This window comes from Hemicordylus capensis, chromosome 3 (assembly GCF_027244095.1).
Source record: "Hemicordylus capensis ecotype Gifberg chromosome 3, rHemCap1.1.pri, whole genome shotgun sequence".
In the NCBI taxonomy this organism is placed as follows: Eukaryota; Metazoa; Chordata; class Lepidosauria; order Squamata; family Cordylidae; genus Hemicordylus; species Hemicordylus capensis.
In genome coordinates this window covers 353,042,253-353,058,392 of record NC_069659.1, presented here as the reverse complement: position 1 = coordinate 353,058,392, position 16,140 = coordinate 353,042,253, and positions in this window count along the sequence as shown.

The window sequence follows — 16,140 nt, the reverse complement described above, 5'->3', positions numbered from 1 at the left end:
TGGACACTTGTGTGCATATGATAAAATCAGGCTGCATGAGAGAGAGAGCACGCATGTTCCTTCCTGTGAGGAAACCTTGCTGCACGCAAGTCCGTTTGTGAACAAGTCAGTCTTGAGTGGGAGTCTCCCCTCCCACGTGTGGGGCTCTGTGTGTAGCTGTGGCCCTCTGTTGCTGCCACACAGAGGCCGGCCTTGTTCTTCTCAGGACAAGCAGCTTCTGTTATGGCCTCAGGCATTTCCCGCCCCGCTTCTGATGAAACTGCACTTTGGCAACCAGGTTGCTGCCTGTAACAGTTTCAAACTAGACGAGGGTGCGGCCTGCTGCCAGACACACACACACATACACACACACGGCTTCTTCCTCCTCCCTCCGGCTCGCTTGGCAGGGCGAGGGAGGTTGCCAAGGGAAGAGACAAGCCGCTCCCACCCCAGAAACTCCTGGGTTTAAATATAGAATGTTTTTTCCTGCGCCTGTGTGAACTAGGCCCAAACTTGGCCACACCTCTCTACTCCTAGGCCGGAAAACTTGTCCTCCCACACAGTCCAAAACTTCTGGGTATTTCTTGTGGGGCAGGGGGAGGACAGAGCCTGTCTGTCAAGCTTCACTAAACAAGGCCTCCCTTTTTGCTTTGTTTTCGTTCAGTGGATTTCAAACAGTGTTCTGGAGGAAGGCCCTTAAAAGCTTATTGCAGTGGAGGGGTTTCCTAATTCCGCAGGACTGGTCTGGGGTCTTCAGGAACGGAACTGCCGTCTCTGGAAAGCAATCTTGCAGATCTTCATCTGGAATCCCCAGGAATTACTTCTAGCTGGCAACTCTAGGGACATCCGTAATAGGGGACAAGCCACCCTGACAGACCCCCCCACCATCCATGCTTCAGATGTGCTGTTCACCATTTAAAAAATCTGAACTGTTAAATGGGCATCGTGCATGTCATTGTTCATGTGCTGCGTTATTCATATTTTTTAAAGGAAGCTTCTTAAAAAGTGTGAAACTGCTATGTGGATTGGGGCATCCGCATAGCAGATTGAGGAATGGGGCAGGGAGGTTTCTTGATGACATCACGGGGGGGCGCATCCACACCAGGCACAAATTGCTTCCACTTCAAAGTTGCTGAAGCATTTTTTTCTAGCGCTCAATCCTTAAGGAGCGCAAAAGAACATTTGAGCTGAATGTGCTTTTGGAGCAGCCCCACTGCTCTGAAAATATTACACCAGTCTTGAAAAACACCACCCTGGCCTCAAATTATCTTCATGGAGATAGGCTGGCTAGCTGATTTCTTCAACCAGCACCCACTATTTCAAAACCCCACCATCATCACACTTTGAGTCTGCCTCGACAGACAGAGCCAGGCCTTTGCCATGGCAGCTTTCTCAGTGTGCAACTTGATCCCCTCCAGATCTGTATCTTTGATCCTTCTTTCTCAGCACCGGAGAAAGAAAGCATTTTCTATCCTCCGGGTGGGTTTAGAAAACCCAGTGCTGGTTTCCCCACACGCACATCCCCCCTCCCCCCGCCCATTTAAAAACTGTTTTAATATTTCCAGCATTTTTAAAATTGCATTTTATTATATTATGTAAACTCTTGAGTGTAATGGTGCTATATTGTATTTCGCTGGACGCAAATTGATAGGAGCACCATAGGAATAAAATTACTCTTCTTATCGTTGCAATCCTTAAAAGAATGTCTAACTTCTCCACTGAGGGTCTGTTACTGGTGAGATGGCTATTAGTTATGATAGCTAATGCTCAAAGGCAGTATACCTCTGAGATGCAGGTGCTTGGGAGAAGGAAGGAAGGATGTTTTGCTTCCAAATTTCTCTGCTGGGGTATCTGGACACTAGCTGCTAGATGGACCTTTGGTCTTCTTTGACAAGGTCATTCGGATAACACATTTCTGCTCTGTCTCAAAGATGCCTTCTAAGTCTGTTCTCTGAAGCCACAATCTGAACCCCTGTTGTGGTTTAGCATCTGGCTGCTGCTGATACAGACTAGGAGGAAGGAGGGGCATGGCGTTCCATTGGGCTGTTCTGTTCATACATTTGGCCACCAGCCCAGCAACGAGCCACCCACACCGTCCGTCTTTCCTGTAGAGGATGATCAATATCTTTGCTGCCTGGCTTGTCTTGCCTGAACAGAGTGGCGCATTGCAGTTTTCCCCTGTTGATGGGAGGGATAGTTTGGGGCTGAGTGGGAAGAGAAACCTACATCCTAAAAGGAAAGGGAACCCACAGTTTTGGGGAAACTGTAGTAGCTGCAGAAGGCGAAAGGAGGAGAATCAGAGATCTGAGAGCTCATGAGAACTCTTCTGTACCTTGTGGGGTGGACATGATTATCATGATGATGATTTCAACCGTGTAGTCAGGACTTTAGGGAGTCAAGAACATTAAATTACTTTACAGACAAATACAAAAAAGACAGGTCCCTGTCCACAAGGAGTTTGCAATTTAAAACGTGGCTTTCTGCTGTGCTGAACCTAGGAAAAAGGCTTACCTTGAGCCAAGACTTTCCAGGGCTCAAATCAAAGACTTGTTTGGTCAAGATTCAACCAGAGGTTGTGCAAATAAAATAATAGAGTGACTCATAGCATGGACAGAATACATACTTGTCACTGTTGGGAAATAATGGCCCACAATCACACATCTAAGGACAGTGCTACCAGAAAAACCAAGTGGCGGTTTCATCCATGGCTATACTACACACACACACACTGCCCATTCTAGGAATCTTCTCTCATTGGCTAGCCCATAAACGAGATTACAAAGTGGAAACCAAGTAAATTCAGAGCAGAGGCCAGTGCAGAGAAGAGAGAAGTGCTGTCTTTGGAGGAGGACGCTGGGCTTAAGCCCACAACACCACTCCCAGATGCAGGGAGGGTAGTTTGGTGCAGATAGAATTCTCTGTTAGAGATCCGTGCGCCGCGTATCCTCACACACACACACACGTATCCTCTCCCCCTCTCCCCACAAATTTACTTTAAAAACAAACCAACCTGATTTTTTAAGTTAGAGAACTCTAGTACTGTACACAATTCAGTGGGAGGCCTAGAGAGGTCTCTAAAACTATTTATTCCTAGTGACAAAACAATAGCAGGCTCCCTTCAGCTGAGCAGCCTGCTCTCTCTGGACTATTTGGGAAGAGGATCTAGGCCAACAATGCCCCAGTCAGATGCATACTGCTGGTTCTGCTCTAACTGGTTGCTTCTGATTGGCTCCTGCAAATCTCTAAGATCAGGACACCCTATACATTGAAAGATAATTCATACATGGTGGGCAGGGGCGTAACTATAATAGTGCAAGGGGAGACAGTTGTCTGGGGCCCCCCTGCCTTGGGGGGGGGGGTAGAGGCAAGTCACATGACTGACTCCCCCAGCCGCACACCCACCCGGGCTTCCTTCAGTTGTATTCATCCTCCGAAATTGATGTGAGTGTTAAGACCTGGAGCTACCAGAACAGCATGTCTTTCTCTAGTCCCATTCAATGACTTGCATCGTCCACAATTTACAAAACCTTTAAAAAAATAATTCAGGATGATGTTCTATTGTGGCACATAGGTTATATATATAAATTTTACTATGCTTTTTGTTACCACTATTCAGCCTCATTTAAGATTTCTTTACTTCATGAGCTGAGTTTCAGTGAGGGGGGGCATTTTAAAATCTTGTCTCTGGGCCCACTCCAACCTTGCTACCCACCCTGATGGTGGGGCAGAAATTTGCAGAAACATTCTTAAACGTGAGCTACGACAAGCATTCCTCATCTTGGGTCCCTAGATGTTGCTGAACGGCAGCTCCCATAATCCCCATGGGAATTATAGTCCAACAACATCTGGGGAACTCGTCAGAGAACCCCTCATAGATTACAATATAATTTCAGGTCTTCTCGAGGGTCATGAGCTTGCTCACAGTAGCCCCATCTCGGCTTGCCTGGCTCCTGATCAAATTGATCGATTTCCCCCTCTCTGCGGCTTTGGCCCTGCAGAGGCCCTCCGTTAGGCTGATCTTGCTCTGCAGAAGGGCTGCACAACTTCCACAAGTTGATTATGCGTTGTGTGAAAAAGTACCTCCATTTGCTTGTCCTCAATTTCCCGGCAATCAATTTCATGGGATGACCCCTGGTTCTAGTGTTATGTGAGAGGGAGAAGAATTTCTCTCTCTCCACTTTCTCCACACCATGCATGCTTTTATAGACCTCCATCATGTCTCCCTGCAGTCGTCTTTTTTCTAAACTAAATAGCCCCAGGTGTTATAGCCTTGCCTTGTAAAGAAGGTGCTCCAGGCCCCTGATAATCTTGGTTGCCCTCTTCTGCACCTTTTCCAGCTCTACAATGTCCTTCTTTAAATGTAGTGACCAAAAGTGTACACAGAACTCCAGGTGTGGCTGCACCATCGTTTTGTATAAGGGCATTCTAATATTAGCCGTTTTATTTCCAACCCCCTTCCTAATGATCCCTAGCATGGAATTGGCCTTTTTCACAGCTGCTGCACATTGAATCTACACTTTCAATGAGCTGCCCACCACGACCCCAAGATCCCTCTCCTGGTCAGTCACCGACAGCTCAGATCCCATCAGTGTAGACTTGAAATTATTTACCACTCTCCAATTATGCCAGGCGGTAGTGGCAGGGGTGTTCAAGTGGGGGAAGTAAAGAGGTGCCTCCCAATGGGGCAAGGTGTAGAAAATGAACAGCATGCCCCAGTATGGCAAGGAAGAATGGGGCCCATTGTGGAAGGGGGCCAAGCACCTGTGCCTTCTGCACCCTTCCCTAATACCTGAACGTGTTGTGACCACCTCCAAGTGTCTGTTGCTGGTGTCTGCCTTGTGTTTCTTTCTAGACTATGAGCCCTTTTGGAATAGGGGAGCCATTATGTCTTTTTCTTTGTAAACCACTTTGAGGACGTTTTTCTGAAAAGCAGTATCTCAGTATTTGTAATGACAGCCAATAATGATACTAATTACAGGCATTCCCACAGTCCCACCCCATTTCAAGGATCATGCATACCCATCACTAGCTGTATTAGCATTACCTAGGACTTTGCAGACAGAAAGGTACCTCTGAATATAAGCAGAATGGATTTCCCTCACTTCTGAATAGCCATGCCCCTTGTCGCCAACCCTATTACAAGGATCTTTCCTACCAAAAGACAGAGTATAGTCCCTACACTGCTGCTCTGAATGAACAGAATGATCTGGTCTTTTACCATTCCTTGACTATCCCAAATATACATTCAAAAGGGCAGTTAAATGGTAAATACCTACCGCTGGCACAAAATCGGGACAAAGTGTAAGATGACATGTTTGTCAAAGCAAAAAAAGCAAAAGAAAAGAAAAGAAAAGGCAAAAAAGCACAAAAGCACAAAAGTGGGAAGTGCTTTGGAAGTTCACGATACAGTATATGAGCTTTTGAGTTACACAGAACTCTTTCTTCAGGCGGGATGCATTTAAAAGATGGGGGAAATAGATATTTTTGGGTGAGGGGATATAGCATTTAGTCCCCTCTGCAGTAGGGTTGCCATATTCACGCTTCCCAAATCCAGGTAGCCTAGTTTGCATTTGATTGATTGATTGATTGATTGGACAGATTTGTATACGTTCCTCTGCCCTCCCATGTGATTGGATCCAGAGTAAAATCTGGGCAATCCGGGCAGCGCATTTGAAATCTATGTAAATCCGGGTGGAATTTAGCAGCCAGGTAGAAGAGCCAAAACCCAGGGGGGCTACCCTAAATTCCGGGGGACATGGCAACCCTAGTCTGCAGTCTATTTCAGTCTTAAGACTACAGAATGTGGGGGAGGGAATCCTTGCAGACCAATTAAGAACTGTGCCTTGTTTATTTAAAATGTTTCTACACAACTGTTAGCCCAGGCAGCTCTCCAAAGCCGCTTATATGAGATGTAAGTAAATAACCTCCTAATAAATGAGAAAACAGTACAATAATCACTTGTACCAAAGGTCTTGAATTATTACATTGGGCCAAGGAAGCAATAGCAATAGCAATAGCAATAGCAATAGCACTTACATTTATATACCGCTCTATAGCTGGAAGTTCTCTAAGCGGTTTACAATGATTTAGCATATTGCCCCCAACATTCTGGGTACTCAGAAGTAAGATCAAACCAGAAGTAAGATCCTTTGCATGTCTACTCAAAAGTATGTCCTATTAATTTCTATATTTATTATTTATTTATTTATTACATTTCTATGCCGCCCCATCCAAAGGCTCTGGGCGGTGCACAACCATAAGCTGATATTCTAATGGTGCATTTGTGCAATGAACAAAGTTTGCATAGCTGTACTATAAAAAGAGGATTTTCAGAATTGCACTCTTGCACAAAAATTCCCTGCCTAAAACAAGCAAGTGCAAAGACTGGACCTCAAGGTCTGGACCACAAAATGCAGTTAGCACAGCAGGCTTGCACCAGTGCAAGTCCTTTTACAGGTACACTGTTAGCATTCCATCCGCTAGGACTGACTCCAAGAAGAAGTGTGCTCTAAGAATTCCACTTTCAGAGTACAAATACAAAAACAAGCAAATCTCAATTTCTTTTTCTAGTATTTGCATTTAACTAGCCAAAGAAAAGGCGTTAATTTGAGTCAGAGCTCAGCAGGGTATAGAACCAGAAATTAGTTTGAATGGCCATTGTGGTGAACACTGGGATGTAAAACCTCAACTTCAAGTATACCTTGATGGTAACTGAGCTTTCGGTGCCTGACCAAGAGAGGGATCTTAGGGTCGTGGTGGACAGCTCGTTGAAAGTGTCCACTCAATGTGTGGCAGCTGTGAAAAAGGCCAATTCCATGCTAGGGATCATTAGGAAGGGGATTGAAAATAAAACGGCTAACATTATAATGCCCTTATACAAAACTATGGTGTGGCCACACCTGGAGTACTGTGTAGAATTCTGGTCACCACATCTAAAAAAGGACATTGTAGAACTGGAAAAGGTGCAGAACCTGGTAGCCCACTGTGCGAAACAGGATGCTGGACTAGATGGGCCTTGGGCCTGATCCAGCAGGGCTGTTCTTATTCTCTGGCTTGTTGCTAATCAAGTAATTTCCCTGCTGCACCATTAGATGGCTTGTAGAAAATGATAGCATTATTTCACAATTAAAAAGAGACAGGAGGACAACTAATTAAAGATTTCCACCCTGGGAGCTACCTTAAGTGGTGCAGTGGGGAAATGCTTGACTAACAAGCAGAAGGTTGCCAGTTCAAATCCCCACTGGTACTGTTTTGGGCAGCAGTGATATAGAAAGATGCTGAAAGGCATCATCTCATACTTTGTGGGAGGAGGCAATGGTAACCCCCCCCCCCGATATTCTACCAAAGAAAACCACAGGGCTGTGGTCGAAACGGACTTGACGGCACACTTTACCTTTTACCCACCATGGGAACAGAAACTGATTTGGGCCAGTTCACAAAGAGGCACTTCATGAAGCAATTAGTCACTAATCCCCAGCCTAGCCAATATAAATATGAAGCATCAGAACGGACTGAGTTAATGATCTTATTAGGCCGCTGTCCTGAGGGACAGTCTACAAGGGGAAACAACACAGAAAGGGGTGGCAAGACGAGCAAGAGAAGAACATGCAAAGGTTTCCCAGGTATTTAAGCTTAGTTATAGTTGAGATAAGGGACTAAGAGAAAGAGCATCTGCTTTGCATGTAGAAGCTCCTAGGTTTGGTCCCTGACAGCATCTCCAGGTAGGATTGGGGGAAACTCCTGCCTGAAACCTTGGAGCAGTCCAGAACAGGCAGCAATTTTATTGATTGTTTTCTGCCATTGAATTGTTATGTACTAGCTACTTGTTCCTGGACTGAATTTGTACACCACTTTGGTTTGGGTATTCCATGATAGAAAAGTCGCCTTATAAACAAACAGGCAAACGATTTCCTGGGCTATCACATCTGCCAACCTGGCATAGTGCAAGTACATCCACGTTCTTCCTTTTCTTACACATCCATCCTGGTGAAGAGTTTAGTGCAAATCCAGCATTTTAAAGCCTAGTTGGTCCTAGATGACCTGGTCTTGTGGTAGCAAGCATGAATTGTCCTCTTTGCTAAGCAGAGTCCACCCTGGTTTGCATTTGAATGGGAGACATGTGAGCAGTGTAAGATATCCCCTTTAGAGGATGGGGCCACTCTGGGAAGAGCATCTGTGTGCTCCATGCAGAAGGTTCCAAGTTCCCTGCCTGGCAGCATCTCCAAGATAGGGCTAAGAGAGACACCTGCCTGCAACCTTGGAGAAGCCGCTGCCAGTCTGTGTAGACAATATTGAGTTAGATGGATCTATGGTCTGACTCGGTAGAAGGCAGCTTCCTATGACCCTATGTTCCAAAGAAAGATTTCTCACTTCCTCTGTGTTTAAACAGAGAAAAATCCATTGACTGTCTATAAACACAGCCAAGCTTGTGCTGTGATGGTTATACATGTGGAGTGCAGTTTCCAACATGGAGTGGATATCCTTATATGAAAATTGTTGTGTATGAAGGCACTTTACAGGTGAAACTAAAAAAAATAGAATATCATGCAAAAGTTCATTAATTTCAGTAATGCAAATTAAAAGGTGAAACTGATATATGAGACAGACGCATTACATGCAAAGCGAGATAAGTCAAGCATTAATTTGTTATAATTGTGATGATCATGGCGTACAGCTCATGAGAACCCCAAATCCACAATCCCAGAAAATTAGAATATTGTGAAAAGGTTCAACAGTCTAGGCTCCAGGTGTCCCACTCCAATCAGCTAATCAATCCATAACACCTGCCAAGGGTTCCTGAGCCTTTAAATGGTCTCTCAGTCTGGTTCATTAGGAATCACAATCATGGGAAAGACTGCTGACTTGACAGTTGTGCAGAAAACCATCATTGACATCCTCCATAAGGAGGGAAAGCCTCAAAAGGTAATTGCAAAAGAAGTTGGATGTTCCCAAAGTGCTGTATCAAAGCACATTAATAGAAAGTTATGTGGAAGGGGAAAGTGTGGAAGAAAAAGGTGCACAAGCAGCAGGGATGACCGCAGCCTGGAGAGGATTGTCAGGAAAAGACCATTCAAAAGTGTTGGGGACTTTCACAAGGAGTGGACTGAGGCTGGAGTTAGTGTGTATCAAGAGCCACCACACACAGACGGATCCTGGACATGGGCTTCAAATGTCGTATTCCTCTTGTCAAGCCTCTCCTGAACAACAAACAACGTCAGAAGCGTCTTACCTGGGCTCAAGAAAAAAAGAACTGGTCTGTTGCTCAGTGGTCCAAAGTCCTCTTTTCTGATGAGAGCAACTTTTGCATCTCATTTGGAAACCAAGGACCCAGAGTCTGGAGGAAGAATGGAGAGGCACACAATGCAAGATGCTTGAAGTCCAGTGTGAAGTTTCCACAGTCTGTGTTGATTTCGGGAGCCATGTCATCTGCTGGTGTTGGTCCACTGTGCTTCATGAAGTCCAGGGTCAACGCAGCCATCTCTCAGGAGATTTTGGAGCACTTCATGCTTCCTTCCGCAGACGAGCTGTATGGGGATGCTGACTTCATTTTCCAGCAGGACTTGGCACCTGCCCACACTGCCAAAAGTACCAAAACCTGGTTCAATGACCATGGGATTACTGTGCTTGATTGGCCAGCAAACTCGCCTGACCTGACCCCATAGAGAATCTATGGGGCATTGCCAAGAGAAGGATGAGAGACATGAGACCAAACAATGCAGAAGAGCTGAAGGCCGCTAATGAAGCATCCTGGTCTTCCATAATACCTCATCAGTGCCACAGGCTGATAGCATCCATGCCACACCGCATGGAGGCAGTAATTGCTGCAAAAGGGGCCCAAACCAAGTACTGAATACATATGCATGCTTATACTTTTCAGAGGTCCGATATTGTTCTATTCTACAATCCTTGTCTTCTTGGTTTCATGTAATATTCTAATTTTCTGGGATTGTGGATTTGGGGTTCTCATGAGCTGTACGCCATGATCATCACAATTATAACAAATTAAGGCTTGACTTATCTCGCTTGGCATGTAATGCGTCTGTCTCATATATCAGTTTCACCTTTTAATTTGCATAACTGAAATTAATGAACTTTTTGCACGATATTCTAATTTTTCGAGTTTCACCTGTACGTTTCCTTTTCCGTGGGGTGCTACAGAGCGTTCAGATTCCCAGTTGAACAAATGTGAATGCATCTGCAAACCATAAGGTGGCAGCATTCTGCCACAATTCACAACTTCTATCTCTCACTCTGGCATACACACAAACACCCACACCCACCTCTCTCTCTCTCTCTCTCTCTCTCTGAATGCTCTGCCTAGAGGGGACTGGGTCAAAAGAGATCCACAGGGGCATGTGAGATTTCTGAGGAGGACCGCCTGAGAATGTCTAACCTGGTGTGACATATTTAAGGAACAGTGTCAAGAAACTGGGTCAGGCATAGGGGACCTTGGAATATGGCTTCTCTTAAGGAGAGAGGAGAGCTGGTCTTATGGTAGCAAGCATGACTTGTCCCCTTAGCTAAGCAGGGTCTACCCTGGTTGCATATGAATGGGAGACTAGAAGTGTGAGCATTGTAAGAGATTCCCCTCAGCAGGGGATGAAGCCACTCTGGGAAGAGCAGAAGGTTCCAAGTTCCCTCCCTGGCAGCATCTCCAAGATAGGGCTGAGAGAGATTCCTGCCTGCTACCTTAGAGAAGCCGCTGCCAGTCTGTGAAGACAATACTGAGCTAGATAGACCAATGGTCTGGCTCAGTATATGGCAGCTTCCTATGTTTCTATGGTAGACTGGGTTATTAAAACAACAACTTTATTTGTTAGCCTCCCCATTACAAATTGTTCTCTGGGTGTCTCACAACACAGCAACACAGGAAACTGCGACAGCATCCCAGAGACGGCTGTCAGCCTCTGTTTGGAAACTTGTAGAGCCCACCCCTGCACAACAAGGCAGTCTGCTCTGGTTGCGTGTTCAGGGAAGCCAGAGGTTGTCTGAAGGGATAATAGTCAGAATGCAGTCACACAGGAAACGATGCACTGTTGAGAAATAGTTTCATCTCTGTCGGGACAGAGAGGGGAGGCAAATCTTTGGTTGCTTATGGGCAGCAAAAAGCTTAATCCACCCCTGTCTGTTTCACTATCCAACAGCCCTTATAGGTAAGAAATTCCTCCTGATGTCCAGCCTAAAGGCTTGGGCATTTGCCTGGCCAGCATAGCGTAGTGGTTAGTCTTGGACTAGGACCAAGAAGACCCGAGTTCGAATCCCCATCCAACCATGAAACTCACTGGGCAACTCTGGGCCAGGAATGTATCTCTCAGCCGAACCTACCTAACAGGGTTGTTGTGGGGATAAACATAACCATGTACACCGTGGAGGGAAAAGCGGGATATACATGTAATAAAATAAAAATAAATAAATAAATAAATCTGCCTCCTTGCAAGGTCAACCCATTGCTTCTCGTCCTGCCCTTAGGAACTTTAGAGAACGTGTTTGCCCCCTGTTGTATGTGGCAGACATTCAGATATTGGAAGGTGGTTATCATATCCCCCCTTTCCCTTGGTCTTCTCTTCTCCAGGATAAACACAGGGGCGTAACTATAATAGGGCAACAGTTGTCTGGGGGCCCACTGCCTTGGGGCCCCCCCAGAGACAAATCACATGACTGACTCCCCCAGCCACGCACCCGCCTGGGCTTCCTTCAGTTGTATTCATCCTCTGAAACTGATGTGAGTGTTAAGACCTGGAGCTACCAGAACAGCATGTCTTTCTCTAGTACCATTCAATGACTTGCATCGTCCACGATTTACAAAACCTTAAAAAAAATAATTTAGGATGATGGTCTATTGTGGCACACAGGTTGGTTAAACAAACAAACAAACAAACAAACAAACAAACAAACAAACAAACAAACATTTTACTATGCTTTTTGTTAGCACTATTCAGCCTCATTTAAGATTTCTTTACTTCATGAGCTGAGCTTCAGTGGGCAGGGGGCATTTTAAAACCTTGTCTCTGGGCCCACTCCAACCTTGCTACGCCCCTGGATAAACATACCCAGCTCCTTTAACTGCTATCATCACGATCACTTTGAGACCAAGCCTAATCCATATATAAAAGTGGGCGGCATTGGATGAGAGAGTTGCAGAGAGAAACATCAGATGGGCTCAAAATACACAGTGATATGAGACACTTTTCAAACCATGCCTCTCTGAAAGAGGCTGCCGCTGAAGACAAAATTGTGTATTGATGGTACCAGACCAAATAAGATTTGTCAAGAAAATACTTTCCATTGTTGGAAGTGTGAAGTGAATGACGCAGATTTACTGCATGCTTTGGTGGGGGTGTCCGAGAATACAGAGTTATTGGACGCAGGGCAATTCTATTCATTACAAGAAAGAGGCAAAACTTTGACATTTTGACAATAGCTTTAAATTGTATGATGGGGTTAGTGTTTAGGGAAAACAAATGCTTGATTCTAAATCTTTTGACTACAGTCAAGATTGTGTAGAGTAGACTTGTTTCTGGAAACCAAGGATTTCTCCCACTATAAAGGAGCAGCTGTGAGAGCAACTGATCTGGTTTATATGGATGCACATTATTCGACAAAGGAATAGCCTATCTGAACGATCATTTTTCTATAGCAGGGATCCCCGACCTCGATACAATGGGTCTCCAGATGTTGTTGGATTACAGATGTTGTTGGATCTTATAGATGTTAGATCTCCAGATGTTACTGGATCTCCAAATGTTGCTGGATCTCTGGATGTTGGATCTCCAGATGTTTTTGGATCTCCAGATGTCAACACAATGGGTCCCCAGAAGTTGTTGGATTACAGTTCCCATCATTGCCCAGACAAGTGGCCTCATTGTGTCATCAGAGAGCAAAACGAGGCAGTGAGACCCACTGGGGCCAGCTGCCTTATTCCAAGTCAGTCCCTTGGTCCATCTAGCACAGGATTGTCTGCACTGACTGGCAGAGGCTCTCCAAGGTTGTAGGCAGGAATCCTTCCCAACCCTACTAGGAGATGCTGCCAGGGAGTGAACCCAGGAACTTCTGCATGCAAAGCAGATGCTTTCCCACTGAGCTACGGCCCCATCACCTAAGGCAGGGTTTCCTAACCTGTGGTGCTCCAGATGTTGCTGAACTACAACTCCCATCATCCGCAGCCACAATAAATTGTAGCCGGGTGTGATGGGAGTTGTAGTTCAGCAGCATCTGGTTGGGAACCCCTGCCGTAAGGGGAATATCTCACAGCAATGCTCACATGTAGTCACCCATCCAAATGCAAACCAGGATGGGCCCTGCTTAGCAAAGGGGGCAAGTCATGCTCAGCTCTCCTCCTCTCCTGGCTGCATGGGAGGCAGAGGCAAGACAGCACAGCCCCACAGCTGGTGTGGCTACTTGGGCTGATGGCTCGGCTCACTCCCCACAATCAAGATTCCACTTGGCCCCTATGTAACTTGATTAAGTTGCGGAAACGGTTTTGGTACCTGGACGTACTTGACCTTTCCCCTTCCAAATCCTTTCCTATCATGTCTAGTAAGCCATTGTTTTAAACTATAAATAACACGGAGCGCTTGGGCAGGGAGCAGCACAGAACTGTCAGTGGTTAGTAGAGCATTTGCTTTTCATTCACAAGGCCCCAGTTTGACTCGTAGGAACACAGGAAGCTGCCTTCTGTCGAGTCAGACCCTTGGTCCAGCTAGCTCAGTATTACCGACCCAGACGGGCAGCAGCTTCTCCAAGGCTGCAGGCAGGAATCTCTCCCAGCCCTGTCAGGAGATGCTGCCAGGGAGGGAACTTGGAACCTTGTGCATGCAAGCAGGCAAATGCTTTTTCCAGAACACTGCAGCCTAGATACCTGTAGCCCCATATTTCTGGAGGCCCATAAAAGGTATTGGGGGCAGGTGGGGGGTGGCAGCAGTCAAGAGATCCAAGGAGCAAATGAAATCTGTGAACAAGGCTGGGGCAGGGGAGGGCCCCTTCGCATCCACGCTGCTGCCTGCCCGAGCGCTTCTCTGTGGGAGCTTTCAACTGCAGGGCTGCTCAGCTTCGGCCCTCCTGCAGAGGTTGGCCTGCGACTCCCATAATCACTGGCTATTGGCCACTGTGGCAGAGGATTATGGGAGCTGTAGTCCAAGAACAGCTGGGTGGGGGGAGGCTAAGTTGAGCAGGCCTGCTTTAGAGGGAGGCCATCTCAAGGTGAGCGGCTCTGAGGCAGGGCGAGCTGGGAGGGCCGATCGGCCAGAAGGCAACTGCGGGATGAGGGAGCATCCCTTGCGCACGACACATGCGGAGCTGGCGCCCTGCCCAGCCACGTGGCCTCCCGGCGGCTGGGACACGAGGAGGCCTCCAAGCAGTGGCTCTCTCTCTCTCCCCCTCCCTGTGCAAAGCACTGCCCAGCACTGCCAGACGCAGCAGCAGGCCAGCCAACCACGGCGGCGTTCCCGGGGGGGAGGGAGGGAGAGGATTACTGGGCACTGCGCTGCAGCTGCTGCGTGCCACTGCTTGCCCACACAGGAGCACCGCACTCGCCCCACTGCCCTTTAGGAACAGAGGCAGCTGCCTGCCTTCGGCCGAGTCAGACCATTGGTCCAGCAGCTAGCTCACTATTGTCTACCCAGACTGGCAGCGGCGGCTTCTCCAAGGGTGCAGGCAGGAGTCTCACTCAGCCCTATCTGGAGATGCCGCCAGGGAGGGGACTTGGAACCTTCTGCGCAGGCGAGCAGGCAGGTGTTCTGCTGGTGAGCTGCAGTCCCTTCCTCTAAGGAGGACTGTCTTACAGCAGACCGCGCTCACATGTAGTGCTCAAATGTAGTCGCCCATCCAAAAGCAAATCAGCACATGCCCTGCTTAGCCAAGGGGACAATTTAGGGCAGGGTATCTTAACCTTGGGCCCCCAGATGTTGTTGGACTACAACTCCCATCACCCCCAGACATGGCCTTTGGGGCTGAGGAATGATGGGAGTTGTAGTCTAACGACATCTGGGAGGCCAAGGTTAAGAAACCCTGATTTAGGGGATGGGGCCGCTCGGGGGTGGGGGGAAAAGCATCTGAAGTCCCAGGTTCCCTCCCTGGAAGCGCCAAGATAGGGCTGAGACAGAGAGATTCCCGGTTGCAACCTTAGGGAGGCCGGCCACTGCCAGTCTGTGTGGACAATACTTGGCTAGATGGACCAACGGTCGGACTCGGGTAGAAGGCAGCGTCCATTGTTCCTCTGAAGAGCTGACCCTTTGAGATCTGCCCTTCCTTCTAATTACCAGCACGCAGCACACCCACCGGCCACTTCCAGTCCGATGCTGACCAGGGCGGCAAGGAGGCACACTGCCGCCCCATGCCAGCAGTTTTGGAGACAGTGCAGGTGGGGGAAATGGGGGGGGGGATAAGCCCCTCCCTGCTCCTAAAAGGCAACCACCCGCTGCTGAACCAGCCCAAACACTGGACCTCCGGACTGGCTCGTGCCAGCCTGTGCACGTCCCTATCCGGCAATGTAGTTCGCACTCAGGGTTTCCTTGAAGCCAGCTCTGAACCACATAACCGGTTTTTCATGCCAGGGCTCTTGAGAAAAGAGGGCCTGCCCACAGCGGATGACTGCAGTGGAACATACGAAGCTGCCCCTAGCCCGTCTCGCCTGACTTTTGTCTGCTCTGGCTGGCAGTGGCTGGCCGGGAGAGTTGGGGCACCTCTGAAATGTGGGATCCCGGATACGTCCCGCACTTGCTCCGCCCCTGGATTCTGGCAGAGACACTTGGCTGCCAACTGCGACTTGAGTTCTGGAGGCAGCAGGGAGGGAAACACCAGCCGAGTGTGTTTCCCTCCAAGTCATCTTCAGAACTTAAACGGAGCAGGAATAGGGAGACCTGAAAGCAGGCTGGGGAGATGCTCGCTTGCTTGCTGGAATCTGCTCTCCAGGAGCCTTCTCTTTTCAGCATAGCCAGACAGCCCAAACCGCACTCAGGCTCGAGACCGGCTGCTGCCAACTAGCTGGTTAACCACAGCTCTTTTTCTAATGGGTTAAAAAAGGCCTGTCATCCAGGCGGAGCGGGAAGGAGAGCTGGTCTAGTGGTAAAAGGTAAAGTGTGCCGTCGAGTCGATTTCTACTCCCGGCGCCCACAGAGCTCTGTGGTTGTCTTTGGTAGGATACAGGAGGGGTTCACCATTGCC